Raw genomic sequence first — 18,649 nt, forward strand, 5'->3', positions numbered from 1 at the left:
ACTCATTTGCATATTAGACCACACCCCCTAACATCACCATTGTTCCACACAGGACTTTTTTGTAGAAAAAGCCCAGCAGGAGCCCATTTGCATATTAGGTCATGCCCCCTGACACCAAGCCAGACGGAACTGCGTCCCTGTGCGTTCCTGCTCAAAAAAAGCCCTGTACTCAACGAAGCTCTTGGAGAATTGTCTACAAGCATAGCCAGCTTAAAGAGGGGATTGGATAAGCATATGGAGCAGAGGTTCATCAGTGGCTATTTGCCACAGCGTATTTTTTGAACTCTCTATCTGGGGCAGTGATGCTCTGTATTCTTGGTGCTTGAGGAGGGGCAAAGTGAAAGGGCTTCTAGCCCCACTGGTGGACCCCCTGATGGCAATTGTTTTTGTTTGTTTGTTTGTTTTTGGCCACTGTGTGACACAGAGTGTTGGACTGGATGGGCCATTGGCCTGATCCAACATGGCTTCTCTTATGTTCTTATTAGGGGTGTGTGGCCTAATATGCAAAGGAGTTCCTGCTACAAAAAAAAAAGCCCTGTAAGCCACAGTGTGCATAAGCCTTTAATTCTGGGTATAAGACATCCTATTCTTCAAAAGTATGCATGCACATGAAAGCTTACACCCAGAATTACAGTTTGTTAGTCTTACAGTTGCCACTGGACTCAAACTTTTGCTCTAATTGTTTGGTGAGTGACCGCCATTCCCGAATGACCCTCCATCCAGTCTGGACGTAGCGAATCGAAAATGTCCTATCTCCCCGATCCTTCTGGATGGTCACTTGATGAGCCAGATTGCTACTGAACAGCCTCATCCCTGCTTTTGTTTTGCAAAAAGAACTGGATTTTTTTTTCCCTTGGCCTAAAAAAAATCATCATCTTGACTGAAAGATAAATAACATCTGCTTCTAATCTCCTTACATCAAGCAGCATTTTAGTGGTGGATTATCTGCTTCAAGTCCCCAGTTTCTACTTCTAAGCAGTTTGTGAATATGCATATTGAACTAAATAGTAATCACATTGGACTTGGTCTCCCGTCATAAAGCCGTCAAGTCTGCCTGCTTCCCAGCATTTCACCATCGGAAATAGGACGATCTTATGCCTTCAGAACATCCCTCTTCTCACATCTCGGGCCACTCCCTGAGCACCAGCACACTCATTACACAGTGCTTGGAGGTTCTTTTTAGAGTTGCCAACCTCTAGATAGGTCCTGGAGTTTTCCTAGAATTACATTCGAGAGGGGATTGGATAAACATATGGAGCAGAGGTCCATCAGTGGCTATTAGCCACAGGGTATAGATGAAACTATAGATGAGGAAGCATGTGATGAGGAAACTGAAAGGAAAGGTAAATACAGTCAAACCCTTGGGGAAGCTTGGAGGCTATTTAAAAATACAATCCTAAAAGCTCAGATAAAATATTTACCACAAGTTAGGAAAGGCACAAACAGGTAAAAGAAAAGGCCTGCATGGTTAACAAACAAAGTAATGGAAGCTGTAAAAGGTAAGAAGGACTCCTTTAAGCAGTGGAAAGCTAGTCCAAGTGAGATTAATAAAAGGGAACACAGGCTGCGGCAAATCAAATGCAAGACTGTGATCAGGCAGGCAAAAAGGGACTATGAGGAGCATATTGCAAAAAACATAAAGACCAACAATAAAAATTTCTTCAAATATATTAGAAGCAGGAAACCAATCAGGTAGGCAGTGGGGCCCTTGGATGACCAAGGGGTAAAAGGATTACTGAAGGAGGATAGGGAAATGGCTGAGAAACTGAATGCATTTTTTGCCTCCGTCTTCACTGTGGAAGATGAGATGTGTTTGCCCACTCCAGAACCGTTAAATTTGGAAGGGGTGTTGAAAGACCTGAGTCAGATTGAGGTGACCAGAGAGGAGGTCCTACAACTGATTGACAAATTAAAAACTAATAAGTCATCAGGTCCGGATGGCATACATCCAAGAGTTCTGAAATAACTCAAAGTTGAACTTGTGAATCTCCTGACAAAAATATGTAATCTTTCATTAAAATCTGCCTCCGTTCCTGAGAACTGGAAGGTAGCAAATGTCACCTTCATCTTTAAAAAGGGTTCCAAAGGCGATCTGGGAAATTACAGGCCAGTAAGTCTGACTTCAATATCGGGAAAATTGGTAGAAACCATTATCAAGGACAGAATGAGTAGGCACATTGATGAACACAAGTTATTGAGGGAGACTCAGCATGGATTCTGTAAGGGAAGATCTTGCCTCACTAACTTGTTACAGTTCTTTGAGGGGGTGAACAAACATGTGGATAAAGGGGACCCAATAGATGTTGTTTACCTTGACTTCCAGAAAGCTTTTGATAAAGTTCCTCATCAAAGGCTCCTTAGTAAGCTTGAGAGTCATGGAGTAAAAGGACAGATCCTCTTGTGGATCAAAAACTGGCTAATGAATAGGAAGCAGAGAGTGAGTAAAAATGGGCAGTCTTCACAGTGGAGGACGGTAAGCAGTGGGGTGCCGCAGGGCTCAGTACTGGGTCCCATGCTCTTTAACTTGTTCATAAATGATTTGGAGTTGGGAGTAAGCAGTGAAGTGGCCAAGTTTGCAGATGACACTAAATTGTTCAGGGTGGTGAGAACCAGAGAGGATTGTGAGGCACTCCAAAGGGATCTGTTGAGGCTGGGTGAATGGGCGTCAATGTGGCCGATGAGGTTCAATGTGCAAAGTAATGCACATTGGGGTCAAGAATTTCAGCTACAAATACAAGTTGATGGGTTGTGAACTGGCAGAGACTGACCAAGAGAGAGATCTTGGGGTCATGGTAGAAAATTGAAAATGTCAAGACAGTGTGCGATTGCAATAAAAAAGGCCAACACCATGCTGGGAATTATTAGGAAGGGAACTGAAAACAAATCAGCCAGTATCATAATGCCCCTGTATAAATCGATGGTGCGGTCTCATTTGGAATACTGTGTACAATTTTGGTCACCACACCTCAAAAAGTACATTATAGCATTGGGAAAAGTGCAGAAAAGGGCAACTAGAATGATTAAAGGTTTGGAACACTTTCCCTATGAAGAAAGGTTAAAACGCTTGGGGCTCTTTAGCTTGGAGAATCCGGCCCTTTCCCGCCCGCGCCGACTTTAGGCGGCTTTAGAGTGGGGGCCGAGTTTGCCTCCCCGGATGGAGCGAGGCAGGATGGCCCCTTCATCCGGGGATGATGGGGCATGGTTGCTGGGGGCCTTATAAGCCCGACCACGCCCGCGGCCACGCACTTCGGCTAGCCGTTTTCGGCCCACCCTCCCACCCTGCAATAGTACAGGCTTCTCCGGTCGCCGTTTATCAGGGCCAGGTAGGAATTTTTTCATCTCAACTGATTGGCTCGAGCTGGGATGTTTTTCCCCCAACTTGTACTATTGCTTTGAGGTTGGGTTTATGTTAGGTAACTTTCTGGGGCGGTACTGGAAGTCAGGTTCGTTTTGGTGGGCACCCACGGTTTTCCCGGTTAAGGGAGGTAGCGGGGGAAGGACGGCAGCTGGGTTCAACGGCCCTCTGCGGTCCTTCCTGCTACAAGGGTCCCTCATTTTGCGTGCCGCCCCTGGGCGGGCGGCAGCGCCATTTGGAAGGGATACCCGACCGTTGCCGGCCTGGCAGCAGCTAGTTTTACCTGGCTGCTGCTGGGGGCTGGGTTCTCCGCCCATACCCGGGCTGGGAAGGGTTTTGAAGTTCCCTTCGCCTGCCTGGTTAGTTGTTAGGTTGCCCCAGGCTGTTGGTTTAATAAAGTTGCCCTGTTTACACCCATATACTGTGTTGTCTCGTTCGTCCGACTGGGGGGGCAAACGTTGACTGCGGGGTGACATGCTAGAGGTTTACAAGATTATGCATGGGATGGAGAAAGTAAAGAAAGAAGTCCTTTTCTCCCTTTCTCGCAATACAAAAACTCGTGGGCTTTCAATGAAATTGCTGAGCAGTCAGGTTAAAATGGATAGAAGGAAGTACTTCTTCACCCAAAGGGTGATTAACATGTGGAATTAACTGCCACAGGAGGTGGTGGCAATTACAAGCATAGCCAGCTTCAAGAGGGTATTGGATAAAAATATGGAGCAGAGGTCCATCAGTGGCTATTAGCCACAGTATGTATGTATGTGTGTGTGTGTGTGTGTATATATATATATATATATATATATATATAGGCCAGTGTGTGACAGAGTGTTGGACTGAATGGGCCATTGGTCTGATCCAACGTGGCTTCTCTTATGTTCTTAACTCTCTGTCTGGGCATTGATGCTCTGTATTCATGTCCTGGCTCCACTTATGGACCTCCTTATGGCATCTGGGTTTTTGGCCCCCGTGTGACACAGAGTGTTAAACTGGATGGGCCTTTGGTCTGATCCAACATGACTTCTCTTATGTTCTTACATTCCAGGCTACAGGGATCAAAGAAATTGGCAGCTTGTGAAGGTGGACTCCATGACATTATACCCTGTTGAGGTTCCTCTTTAAATAGAGTTGCCAAGCCCCAGGTGACCGCTGGAAATCTCCTGCTAATAGAATGGATCTCCAGACAACCAACATCAGTTCCCCTGGAGAATGGGACCGCTTTGGAGGGTGGACTGTATGGCATTATAGCCTGTTGAGGTCCCTTCCCTTCCCAGGATCGACCCCCCAATTCCTGGGTATTGCCCAACCAATAGTTGGCAACAGGGCTTTTTTGTGTGTGTGTGTGTAACAGGAACTGCTTTGCATATTAGGCTACACAAGGCATTTTTTTGTAGAAAAAACCATCATGAACTCAGTTGCATATTAGGCCACACCCCTGATGTCACCATTGTTTAACACCAGGCTTTTCTGCAGAAAAAGATGAGCAAAAACTCATTTGCATGTTAGGCTGCACACCCTGATGCCAAGCCCGCCAGAACTGCATTCCTGTGTGTTCCTGCTCAAAAAAATCCCCGAGGCTACATCCCCCCTGATGTAGCCAATCCTCCAAGAGCTAACAGTAGGCCCTGTAAGAAGAGCCCTGTAAGCTCTTGGAGGATTGGCTACATCAGCGGGGTGGGTGGGTCATGGCCTAATATGCAAAGGAGCTCCTGCTACAAAAAAAGCCTATCCCTGGCTGGCAACCCTATCCCTAAACAGTGTCCTCCCCAGGTTCCACCCCAAGTCTCCAAGAATTTTCCAAGCTGGAGTTCGCAACCATGTTCCTTTTCTATAGCTGGACTGGCTGTTAGCCTTTTAGTGTTTTGAAGAAAGCAAGAATAATGGAGCATTTAACCTGGTGAGGGGTCATTCGATAGGAAAAGAGGTGCTGGAGCTCATTAGCACAGCTCATTTGCATAACGCATTTGCATATGCCACACAACCCTGACATATCTGGAAGGTGCACTAAATTATATCAGCTCAGCATCTACCTTAAAATGCTTGTTGAATTATAATTGTCATCATAAAACCTTACTCCCGTCATACTTTTTTAATTACTTACTCCTATGTGGCCACAGTAAGAGCCCCGTGGCGCAGAGTGGTAAAGCTGCAGTAACTGCAGTCCTAAATTCTGCTCACAACCTGAGTTAGGTCCCAGCGGAAGCTGGGTTCAGGTAGCCGGTTCGAGGTTGACTCAGCCTTCCATCCTTCCGAGGTTGGTAAAATGAGTACCCAGCTTGCTGGGGGAGAAGTGTAGATGACTGGGGAAGACAATGGCAAACCACCTCCATAAAAAGTCTGCCGTGAAAACATGAAAGCAACATCACCCCAGAGTTGGAAATGACTGGTGCTTGCACAGGGGACTACCTTTACCTTTTTTTTTTTTTTAATGTGGCCACAATGGCATGAGGAAGATTATCATCTATCTGATTTACATGATTTGGTTATTTCCCCCCTCCTCTTTTTGTTGGTGGGGAAAAATATTAGAAAGTTTGTCAAAATTCAGCAAAATTTTGCAAAATATTAGAAAGTTCAGTAAAAATATTAGAAAATTCAGCAAAATATTAGAAAGTTCAGCAAAATTATCACAGGGGGTTTGAACAATAGAGGCCAGAAGCAAGGGGTTTTTTTTGGGGGGGAGGGGGTTAAGAAAGAAAGAACACAATGAAATTTAGAGGCTCTGGAGCTGCGCTCCTATGAGCTCCTACCCAAAATGAGGCCTGGCCCTCGTTAAACAGTATCTGCAATTCAAATCCATAGCACGTGAGACAGTATGGAAGGAAATCTGTACCTTACCATTATTTTTCTCTCTCTCAATGGAGTGCTGAGTGAAAGGACTTCAGTAGACTTTAGGGAGTTGCTCAAGAATTAATATTTAAACTTCCAGGGAAACTCAACATTTTGTCATAGGATAAAGTAGGGAATGTATCATCTGTGCCAGAAAATGGGGACCATCTCACGGGATGGAAAATCTAGAATCGTCACCAGTACAAACAACAAAGTTAACTGCTGCCCTGGAAACCTTACAGGTAGGAATGCTTTTGAATTTGTAAAAGGTAAAGGCAGTCCCCTGTGCAAGCACCAGTCATTTCCGACTCTGGGGTGACGTTGCTTTCACAATGTTTTCACGGCAGACTTTTTACGGGGTGGTTTGCCATTGCCTTCCCCACTCATCTACGCTTTCCCCCCAGCAAGCTGGGAACTCATTTTACTGACCTCGGAAGGATGGAAGGCTGAGTCAATCTCGAACCGGCTACCTGAACCAGCTTCCGCTAAGATCGAACTCAGGTCATGAGCAGAGGGCTCTGACTGCAGTACTGCAGCTTTACACTCTGTGCCACGGGGCTCTTTTTGAATTTGTAGTCCCTGCTTTTTGAATCTGAAAATGATTCCGCTTTTGCATCTCTCTTGTGCAGATTGATTGTTTTCACACAATTCCGTTTCTTCACACTGTTCTCTTGTCCCTGAAATTTACACTTGTAATACCTTTTGTTCATCCGTAAATCAGTATTGTGTATTCTGTGCATGAATGACGCACCTTGTATGGGTAAACATGCATATAAAAGTCAGAAAACATTCCTGCATCGACAAAGTCTACAGAACCAACCGAGAATGACAAGGAACTGGAATTGTTGATTACATTGTAAACAAATATACAGGGACTTTGGACCCTTAAGATATTATTGTCAACTTCAAATGGGGGCTGGAATTCTTCCCAGAACTACAACTAATTTCCAGACTGCAGAAATCAATCCCCCTGGACAAAATAACACCATTGGTGTGCAAACTCTATGATATGCCATAGATTCTAGGTGAAATCCTTCCCTAAATTTCCCCTCACTGCGGGCTGTGCCTCCAAATCTCCAGGAATTCCCCTGACCAGAGCTGGCAACCCTAGTTTAAGAGCAGCTCTTCAGTCCTAGGGCACTGTCTGGAAACACAAAGAAAAAAATAAAAAAAAAGAGAAGCCATGTTGGATCAGACCAATGGCCCATCCAGTCCAACACTCTGTGTCACACAGTGGCCAAAAAACCAGGTGCCATCAGGAGGTCCACCAGTGGGGCCAGGACAGTAGAAGCCCTCCCATGTGCCCCCCAAGCACCAAGAATACAGAGCATCACTTGTCCCAGACATAAGAACATAAGAGAAGCCATGTTGGATCAGGCCAATGGCCCATCCAGTCCAACACCCTGTGTCACACAGTGGCCAAAAAACCAGGTGCCATCAGGAGGTCCACCAGTGGGGCCAGGACACTAGAAGCCCTCCCATGCGCCCCCCCCAAGCACCAAGAATACAGAGCTTCACTGCCCCAGACAGAGATTCCCATCAATATGCTGTGGCTAATAGCCACTGATGGACCTCTGCTCCAGATGTTTATCCAATCCCCTCTTGAAGCTATTTTGAAGCTGTCTAACAGAAGTTCTGAATCTCTAGGCCATTACAGCTCCCCCTGGTACACAACACTATCATCAAATGCCCCTTACAACCACAAGTATATATCATTAGGACCTAATAAACAGTGCTCTAGGCAACTTAATATTATTTATATATAGGTATATTTACTATTGAAGAGCCCTATGGCGCAGAGTGGTAAAACTGCAGTACTGCCGTCGGAGCCCTCTGCTCATGACCTGAGTTCGATCCCAGCAAAAGCTGGTTCAGGTAGCCGGCTCGAGGTTGACTCAGCCTTCCATCCTTCCGAGGTCAGTAAAATGAGTACCCAGCTTGCTGGGGGGAAAGTGTAGATGACTGGGGAGGGCAATGGCAAACCACTCCATAAAAAGTCTGCCGTGAAAACGTTGTGAAAGCAATGTCACCTCAGAGTCGAAAATGACTGGTCCTTGCACAGGGGACTGACTACCTTAACCTTTTTATATTTACTATACATGCTTACATTGCACAGATGACAGATATACATGCTGTGAGACCCTTATGGCCATCATTTAGCTCCTTAATGTTAGGTTTGATTCCTGTTTTCCGCGTGCCCCTTTTTAAGCACCTCTAAGAGAAATCTTAGGAGCCCCATGGCGCAGAGTGGTAAACTGCAGTACTGCAGTCTGAGCCCTCTGCTCATGACCTGAGTTCGATCCCGGCGGAAGCTGGGTTCAAGTAGCCGGCTCCGGGTTGACTCAGCCTTCCATCCTTCCGAGGTCGGTCAAATGAGTCCCCAGCTCGCTGGGGGGAAAGCGTAGATGACTGGGGAAGGCAATGGCAAACCACCCCGTAAAAAAGTTTGCCATGAAAACGTCATGATGCGACATCATCCCAGAGTCAGAAACGACTGGTGCTTGCACAGGGGGCTGCATTTACCATTTAAGAGAAATCTAGTAACTTGATTTTGTTCCCAGGGCCGGATGGCCAGTGTAAAACAACCCTCCTCCGCTGGCTGTCAAATCAAGAAGGGTAGAATGGGTGGCCTAAAGTTTCATATGTCCTGCATTCTCTCCACTAAGTATTCTGAATAAGTCCTCCAGAAATGGGGAGGCGTACAACCCCTATTAAGAATTACTGGTATAGATTCTGCTTATATCCTCCAGTGAAAAGTCTCTGGCTGGTTACAAACAGGAGTTTAAGCCACCCTGGGGTTGAGAAGATCTAAAAAAAAGCATGTCCAAATGTGCATATCTGCCTGCTGTTCCTGTTCCTGTTCCTGTTCTGTACTCATCCTGTCCTGTCCTGGCCCAAAGGGAAACAGCCTCAGAAAGGTACCACTTCCAAAGTGGTACCTGATTTCCAAGTTGGCTCCAAGGCACCTCCTTGGCCATCTGGATGGCCAGGAAGCACCCTGGGAGTGCCTGGGGAGTGGCAGATGGTCACATGAGTGCTCTGGACCAGGGGTGTCAAACATGCAGTTCAGGGGCCGAATCAGGCCCCCAGAGGGCTCCTATCAGGCCCCCGAGCAACTGGCTGTTGTTTGCTTCCTTCTCCCACATCCTGCTTCCTTCTGCATAATAGCTTGTTTTGCAAGGCTTGCTCAATCTCACAGGATCTAGAGAAAAAAAACCTCTATTTTCTCCATTGGCTGAGATTCCTTCTTTGGGGAGGAAGGGGGGAGGAATAGCTTGCTTTGCCAGGTCCTCTCAATTGCACAGCAGAGCTACTGAGCCAAGCCTCTCTTCCTTCTATTGGCTGAGGCTCCTCCCCCTCCTGGTCCCCTGGGGAAGGAAGGAAAGAGCCAGAGCTTCCTTTGCCCAGTTCCCTGCATCCCCTGAGGAAATACAAAGAAAGCATCTTAAAGAAGAAGAAGATATTGGATTTATATCCCGCCCTCCACTCCGAAGAGTCTCAGAGTAGCTCACAATCTCCTTTACCTTCCTCCCCCACAACAGACACCCTGTGAGGTGGGTGGGGCTGGAGAGGGCTCTCACAGCAGCTGCCCTTTCAAGGACAATCTCTGCCAGAGCTATGTCTGACCCAAGGCCATTCCAGCAGGTGCAAGCTGAGGAGTGGGGAATCAAACCCGGTTCTCCCAGATAAGAGTCCGCACACTTAACCACTACACCAAACTGGCTCTCCTAAAGACCAATGAGTGCTAACGTTTTAAGCAAGTTTTAAGTTTTTGTTAAAAAAAATATGTTTGTTTGCGTTCTTTATAAAATTTATATCTCTGCTATCTTATCTTAAAGAGGTACACACATGGCCCAGCCTGACATGGCTCAGCCCAACTAGGTCTCATTTATGTCAGATCCAGCCCTCATAACAAATGAGTTTGACACCCTTGCCCTGGATGCTCCTTCAAGGAGCACACAGTCTGAGCCTGGAACAGCATCTGAACGCTCCTGGGCACTCCTCTTTCCGCCAGCTCACTTCCGAGGTGTCTTGCTGCCACCCCGAGCCGGCAGTGTGGATCCAGCCTCTGAGAAGCTTAATTTGTATCCATGAGTGATTGTCACATTTGCTTGTTTACAAATCCCATGTTAACATTTAATATATAGAATACATGACAAACCATTCAGTGCCAGAGCTGAACTGACATGCCCTCAACCAGGGGTGGAATTCTAGCAGGAGCTCCTTTGCATATTAGGTCACACCCCCTTGATGTAGCCAATTCTCCAAGAGCTTACAAGGCTCTACAAAAAAGTCCAGCACCTGGGCATTTGCCTAAGGTGGTGGGCCAGGTGTGTGTGTGCCAAACTGGGCTGTCCTCACATGACTTCAAATAGAAAAACAATTATTTGCATTAATTTTGATGGCCTGAATTGTTCTCCCTCGGCGGAGCACTGTTCTTTAAGTTGATAATTTTGTATGGTATTATAAATATCCAAATGGCCCTTGGCAGAAAAAAAAAAAGGTTCCCCAACCCTGTTCTACTGTCTTGAAACTATTCATCCCATTTTTAATCCCATCCCTTTCCAAGATACTGTGCATGATTTCTGCCCTGTCCTCATTATATCGTAACAATAAATGTATGAGGTAAGCATGGTTGAGATAGCACGACTGGTTCAAGAGGGGATCTGAACTCAGCATCGGACCCACTAACCACTATGCCACAATGGCTCCCTTAGTGAGATAATTTCCTAAGACTTGGTGAAGATTCCTTTTCAAGCACATCAAGCTAAAATGTGCCATGTCTTACAGTGAGTCTCACTAATGAAAAGGAAGAGAGGGGAGAGATAATTTTAATGAATAAATAACACTGCATTCATTATTCATCTGCTTTTGACTTAACAAATAGTTGCAGATATAAATATTTTTTTATTTAATGAAAATTGGTAGAGTAATTCATAAATATCAAAGTATGTTATTTGAAAGCGCCAGATTCTATGGGATCAGATATATAGCAGGAATTATCACTTTCACTGACATGAAGGTTTTTTTAAACAAAACTCAGGAGTTTGGTTTTTCCACCAAAAAAAATGAAAATAAAAAACGAATAGATTCCAAGCGGGCTGTTCTTTCAGTTTTGTTTATGGAGGGAGACTGCAAAAATTTTGTGATCATCCCGCACAGCGTTATAGAATAGGGCTGCATGACTTTTGACTCACGAATGTTGGATTCAGCACTCCCACCATGCATTCCAATACATGACTACTTCTCTATACGTACGTAGACTGCAAAAACAGGAGGATGTCTAAGCATCTATTGGTCCTCAGTCCATTTCCATAAATCTTTTTTTGCCCCAATTGAATTTCTCTTTCAAGTTTTTATCTTATTTATACAAGTGTTATGTACTAAAGGTGCAAAAGAAAGCCAAATATGCTGTCCTAGTTTGAAGGCTGGGAAGACTTCTCAGCAGTAGGAGCAGGCCTCAGATTCAGTGGGAGGTCACAGGAGCACAGCTCCTGAACCTTTCTGAGAGTTCCACCTCCTCCTTCTGAGAGTTCCACTTCCTTCTCCATTGAATAATATTGCAGCTACATAACAATCTCTGGATGAGCTCCACCACCTATTTTTCTGCAAAATGACCCCTGGATAGGAGTAGGCATGCCATGAACTGAACCACTCAGTGGTGGTTAAAGAGCATAAGAGAACATAAGAGAAGACATGTTGGATCAGGCCAATGGCCTATTCAGTCCAACACTCTGTGGCACATAGTGGCCAAAAAACCCCCGAGGTGCCATAAGGAGGTCCATCAGCAGGGCCAGGACACTAGAAGCCTTCCCACTTTTGCCCCCCCCCCCAAGCACCAAGAATACAGAGCATCACTAGGTAGATAGGTAGATAGGTAGATAGATAGATAGATAGATAGATAGAGAGATAGATAGATAGATAGATAGATAGATAGATAGATAGATAGATAGATAGATAGATAGATAGATAGATAGATGGATGGATGGATGGATGGATGGATGGATGGATGGATGGATGGATGGATGGATGGATGGATGGATGGATGGATGGATGGATGGATAGATAGATAGATAGATAGATAGATAGATAGATAGATAGATAGATAGATAGATAGATAGATAGATAGATAGATAGATAGATGATGGATGGTTGTTTATCATCAGCATATGGATGACAGCCAACCCTCAAACTTAGAATGGTGTGGCCTAAGGACTTTACACAGAGTTTGAAGATCATGGGAGATAAGATTGCACCTTGTGGGACCCTGCCGAATAGATCCTGCACTGATGATGACTGATCTACAAAGATAATTCTTACAGTCTTTTAAGGGGATAAATGTAAAGTTCTGCATTTAGGTAGGAAAAATCCAATGCATGGTTATAAGATGGGGGAGACTTGTCTTAGCAGTAGTATGTGCGAAAAGGATCTAGGGGTCTTAGTGGATCATACACTGAACATGAGTCAACAGTGTGATGCGGTGGCTAAAAAGGCAAATGCAATTTTGGGCTGTATCAACAGAAGTATAGTGTCCAGATCACGTGATGCGATGGTATCGCTTTACTCTGCTTTGGTAAGACCTCTCCTGGAGTATTTTGTTCAGTTTTGGACACCACATTTTAAGAAGGACATAGACAAGCTAGAACGAGTCCAGAGGAGGGTGACGAAGATGGTGAAGGGTCTAGAGACCAAGTCTTATGAGGAAGGGTTGAAGGAGCTGGAGATGTTTAGCCTGTAGAGGGGATGGCTGAGAGGTGATATGATCACCATCTTCAAGTACTTGAAGGGCTGTCATATAGAGGATGGTGTGGAATTATTTTCTGTGGCCCCAGAAGGTAGGACCAGAACCAATGGGTTGAAATTAAATCAAAAAAGTTTCCGACTCAACATCAGGAAGAACTTCCTGACCGTTAGAGCAGTTCCTCAGTGGAACAGGCTTCCTCGAGAGGTGGTGGGCTCTCCTTCCTTGAAGGTTTTTAAACAGAGGTTAGATGGCCATCTGACAGCAATGAAGATCCTGTGAATTTAGGGGAGGGGGTGTTTGTGAGTTTCTTGCATTGTGCAGACTAGATGACCCTAGAGGCCCCTTCCAACTCTATGATTCTAGTCCTCTTTGAAACCAAAGGGACTTCAAAGAGGTTAAATTTTGCTGGTTCTTTTCCTTCATTTTATTAAAATCTGTGTCCATGGGTAGAAGAATTTCCACTTGCTGAGTGCAGTTTATGCAGATCCTTCCTGGTACGACCAGCCCCCAACACCCCTTGGTACTGTTCCTAGTGGAATTGTGTCCCTCAGAAGGAGCACTTCAGGGGGCATTGGGGGCTACAGTTGGAGGGAGGGGGAGAGAAAAAAGTCACATTGCATGGGCCGAAATCTTTCAACCCACAAAAAGGCTCAGCTGGATCCAAGCTCTGATATTTAGGCTTTTTATTCTTTCACCTTGCCATTTACACTGTGCTAGTAATAAGGCCCGTTGTGGGGAGAAATAGGTGCTAGAAATTTGTTATGGGTGAGTTTCATGGCCAGGGAGGGAAGGGAAAGGAAAGATAACCCTGAGAGTTAGTAGGATAACTACTGGCCCAAAGTCATCTTAGGAAGCTTTCTGATTGAGTGAGGATTTAATCCCAAATCTCCCCTGTGAGTATGGCATTCTGAGCACTGTACCACACCAGCTCCCATTCTCTGGAATCCACTGACTAGGTCCTAAGTGTCATTCATCTGTGCCCAACTCCTGAGGTTTCAGCTCCAAATCCTTCCTAAGCAAAGCAATCCTCAGCCACAAAGCGTCCAGCCCCAAACGGTGGGCAGTTGATGCCGCTTACATCCCTTTAATGGGAAAACAGGGCCAGAGAGCCCTTGCATCTCTCCTCTGTCTCAATCATGCGCAAGGTATCATATGGCTCAGTTCCACCTGGCTGAGCAGGCAGCTTACAACAATCTCAGCAAAGCATGGAGCTATCTCGAAAGGGAGGGGAAAAAAAAAAGATTGGTGTTTGTTTGTTAAAACCCCAGGCTTTTCAGAGATTTGTTTTTCTCAGGTCTGTTTGTCACAAACCTCCAGCTTTCCCTCCCTCCCCTCCCCAGAGATTGCTACATGATACGCGTTGTGTCACAGAAACAGATTTAAACTGCTTTTCAAGAGATAGCTCCAAAAAAAAAAAAAGCATGGAACCGGCTAATGGATATTCATTTCAGTGCCACCATACAAGTTCCCATGTAATGGTTTCAGGAGCAGTTTATTTTGTCTGAGGGATGTTTTCTTTCCCTTAAAAGAAAGTTTGGTTTCAACACCTTAAGGGTCAAATATACTGTGGAACAAGAACAAAAACAAGCAGTGGTCCACCGTTTAAGGAGATGTTATCTGAAATGACAGCCAAGGAAGTAAAATGGCTCTGGCTGTGATCTAGGGTTGCTAACCCTGGTTTAGGAAATAACTGGAGATTTTGGGGGAGGAGGAGGAGGAGGAAGAAGAAGAAGAAGATGATGATATTGGATTTATATCCCACCCTCCACTCTGAATCTCAGAGTGGCTCACAATCTCCTTTACCTCCTCCCCCCACAAAAGACACCCTGTGAGATGGGTGGAGCTGAGAGGGCTCTCACAGCAGCTGCCCTTTCAAGGACAACCTCTGCCAGAGCTATGGCTGACCCAAGGCCATTCCAGCAGATGCAAGTGGAGGAGGGGGGAATCAAACCCAGTTGTCCCAGATAAGAGTCCATACAGTTAACCACTACACCAAACTGGCCCTCAATGTGGAGAGGGCAAGGTTTTGGGGGTTTTTTTTTGGGGGGGGGGAGCTCAGCAGGATTTAATGCTGTAGAATCCATCCAGAAAAGCAGCCATTTTCTCCAGGGGAACTGATTGCCTGGAGATCAACTGTAGTAACAGGAGATCTCCAGGTGCTATGTTGAGGTTGGTTCACCCATACAAGTTCAGTGATCTGCAGTGTGGCATGGACTCTTTTCTAGGAGAACTGGATTTGATTTCCCACTCCTTCACACACACCTATTAATGTGACCTTGAGTCAGTCACAAGTCCTCACAGAGCTGTTCCTCTCAAGACCTGTCTCGGAGCTCTCTCAGCTCCACCTGCCTCTCAGGGTGTCTGTTGTGAGGAGGGGAAGGGAAAGAAAATTGTAATCCACTCTGAAACTCTTTCAGGTGGTGAAGAGCAGGGTATAAATCATGTCTCTTCCTCCTCTTCTACTTCTTCTTCTCCTCCTCCTCCTCCAATACCATCCTCATTAGTCCACTGGTTCCTTGGGCAGGAAGCTATCCAAATGATTCCCTTTGAGTCTCTGAAAGGTCAGTTTTGAACAGATCTGTATATGCTCAATATGGTCTGGAACCTACAGAATCTCCTACACACTTTTAGAACATAAGAACATAAGAGAAGCCATGTTGGATCAGGCCAATGGCCCATCCAGTCCAACACTCTGTGTCACACAGTGGCCAAATATATATATATATATATATATATATACACACACACACACACACTGTGGCTAATAGCCACTGATGGACCTCTGCTCCATATTTTTATCTAAACCCCTCTTGAAGGTGGCCATGCTTGTGGCCGCCACCACCACACACACTGTGGCTAATAGCCACTGATGGACCTCTGCTCCATATTTTTATCTAAACCCCTCTTGAAGGTGGCCATGCTTGTGGCCGCCACCACCTCCTGTGGCAGTGAATTCCACATGTTAATCACCCTTTGGGTGAAGAAGTACTTCCTTTTATCCGTTTTAACCTGTCTGCTTAGCAATTTCATCGAATGCCCACGAGTTCTTGTATTGTGAGAAAGGGAGAAAAGTACCTCTTTCTCTACTTTCTCAATCCCATGCATTATCTTGTAAACCTCTATCATGTCACCCTGCAGTCGACGTTTCTCCAAGCTAAAGAGTCCCAAGCATTTCAACCTTTCTTCATAGGGAAAGTGTTCCAGCCCTTTAATCATTCTAGTTGCCCTTTTCTGGACTTTCTCCAATGCTATAATATCCTTTTTTGAGGTGCGGCGACCAGAACTGCACACAGTACTCCAAATGAGACCGCACCATCGATTTATACAGGGGCATTATGATACTGGCTGATTTGTTTTCAATTCCCTTCCTAATAATTCCTAGCATGGCGTTGGTCTTTTTTATTGCAAACGCACACTGTCTTGACATTTTCAGTGAGTTTTCAGTGAGTTATCTACCACGACCCCAAGATCTTTCTCATGGTCAGTCTCTGCCAGTCTCTTTTGAACTTGTCCAGGGATGGAATTCTAGCAGGAGCTCCTTTGCATGTTAGGCCACACACCCCTGATGCCATGCTAGTCGGAACTGCGTTCCTGTGTGTACCTGCTAAAAAAAAAAGCCCTGGTGAGATGTGCATTTTTTTTGGGGGGGGGGGGAGGGAGTGATTTCAGTGGTTTAAAAACATTTGTTTTATGATGTCTGTTTTAAATGGTTAGCCCCCTGGTAGTCCGTATTCATAGAGAAGGAAAGGAAAAGGAAAGGTCCCCTTCCCACCAGTCGTTTCTGAATCTGGGGTGACGTTGCTTTCACAATGTTTTCACAGCAGACTTTTTACGGGGTGATTTTGCCATTGCCTTCCCCAGTCATCTACACTGTCCTCCAGCAAGTTGGGTGCTCATTTTACCGACCTCAGAAGGATGGAAGGCTGAGTCAACCTCAAGCTGGCTACCTGAAAACCCAGCTTCCACTGGGGATCGAACTCAGGTCGTGAGCAGAGCTTAGGACTGCAGTACTGCAGCTTTAACACTCTGCGCCACGGGGCTCTATTCAGAGAGACGGGTGGGGTATAAATCTGCAGTCTTCTTCTAAAGCAACCCAGTGAACTTGATAACTAAGGAGGAATCTGAACACTCATCTTCTAAGTGTGAGCTCAACAGTGTCACTAATGTGCTAACTCTCAAAAGTCATAAAAGAACATTGCTTCTGGATTCCGTGTCCAGCACATTTAGAAGGACTGGTGTCTTGACAGGGAAAAAAAAAAATCTACAGAACTTTCAGAACGAAAACCAACTGTTTTCCAAAAAAAGTTTTGTTTTTAATGGCTTCTGTTGGTGTCACTGTGACCGTAATAAAATTATGGTCATGTTCAAGGCAGAGCAGGTGTTGCAATTTCTGCTGCAAAACAATACAAACACGGTCATAATTATACCTGATATTTGACGACTGGTCTGTGCTTTTCAAATATTTATGATTGGTATTCCTCGACGCTTGCTGTTTGGCAAGCGGGTTGTAATAATGACTCTGATGTTGCTTCACTGCAGCCGCAGTTGGCTGGGAAACGACACAGGAAATAAAATAAACTAGACTTCAGGGGATAATTCAGGTTTTAAAGGGCCATGAGAGTTTGTGATGTTGCAGTATCTGAATTGGTACTGTCGTATTCCGGGCCTTGTGGCTTTACAAGGCAGAATCCCAAACCCTGCCCAGTTTAAAGCCCTATATGGCCGAGGACCTGCCTAGCTAAGGGACCGTCTCTCAAGATATGTTCCCCAGAGAGCACTGAGATCTAGTTCGCAAAATCTTCTAAAAATCCCTGGGCCAAAGGAGGCCAAGCTAAAAACAACAAGGGAGCAGGCCTTTTCGATAATGGCTCCCCAATGGTGGAACCAGCTGCCAGAGGAGGTGCGGGCCCTGCGGGACCTCAATCAGTTCCGTAGGGCTTGTAAAACCACCCTCTTCCAACTTGCCTTCTAAGATGGAATCTTGGCAATGATACCTAGCCATCTTTATATATGTACTGAAACTGTAGCACCATTAATTTATATCGGTTTTAAATTATTTATTTAACTTAAATTTACAAACCTGTATTTAACTGTATTTTATTGTATTAATTGTATTTTATTGTTATACCATGGTATATCTATCATGTCTTGTAAGCCGCCCTGAGCCTGCCTTGGCGGGGAGGGTAGGATATAAATAAAAATTTATTATTATTATTATTATTATTATTATTATTATTATTATTATTATTATTATTATTATTATTATTATTATTATTATTATTATTATTATTATTATTATTATTACCAAGTGCTGCAATTCAATCGGTTCCTCCAACCAGCATGGTGATATGTGTGCGAAGAATTCCAAGTGGTTTGAAGCAAAACTACTGAGAACCGTCAGTGTTTCCACCCCAGTCTAAGATTCCTTCTGAATTTCCCCCCACCAACCCAATACAGTACAAACATTTTGTAAAACAGGGTTGCCAAGTCCAATTCAAGAAATATCTGGGGACTTTGGGGGTGGAGCCAGGAGCAAGGGTGTGACAAGCATGATTGAACTCCAAAGGGAGTTCTGGCCATCACATTTAAAGGAACCGCACACTTTTAAAAAATGCCTTCCTTCAATAGGAAATAATGAAGGATAGGGGCACCTTCTTTCGGGGTTCATAGAATTGGACCCCCTTTTTGAAACTTGGGGGGTATTTTGGGAAGAGGCACTGGATGCT

The sequence above is a fragment of the Heteronotia binoei genome, chromosome 9 (genome assembly GCF_032191835.1).
Source record: "Heteronotia binoei isolate CCM8104 ecotype False Entrance Well chromosome 9, APGP_CSIRO_Hbin_v1, whole genome shotgun sequence".
Lineage (NCBI taxonomy): Eukaryota > Metazoa > Chordata > Lepidosauria > Squamata > Gekkonidae > Heteronotia > Heteronotia binoei.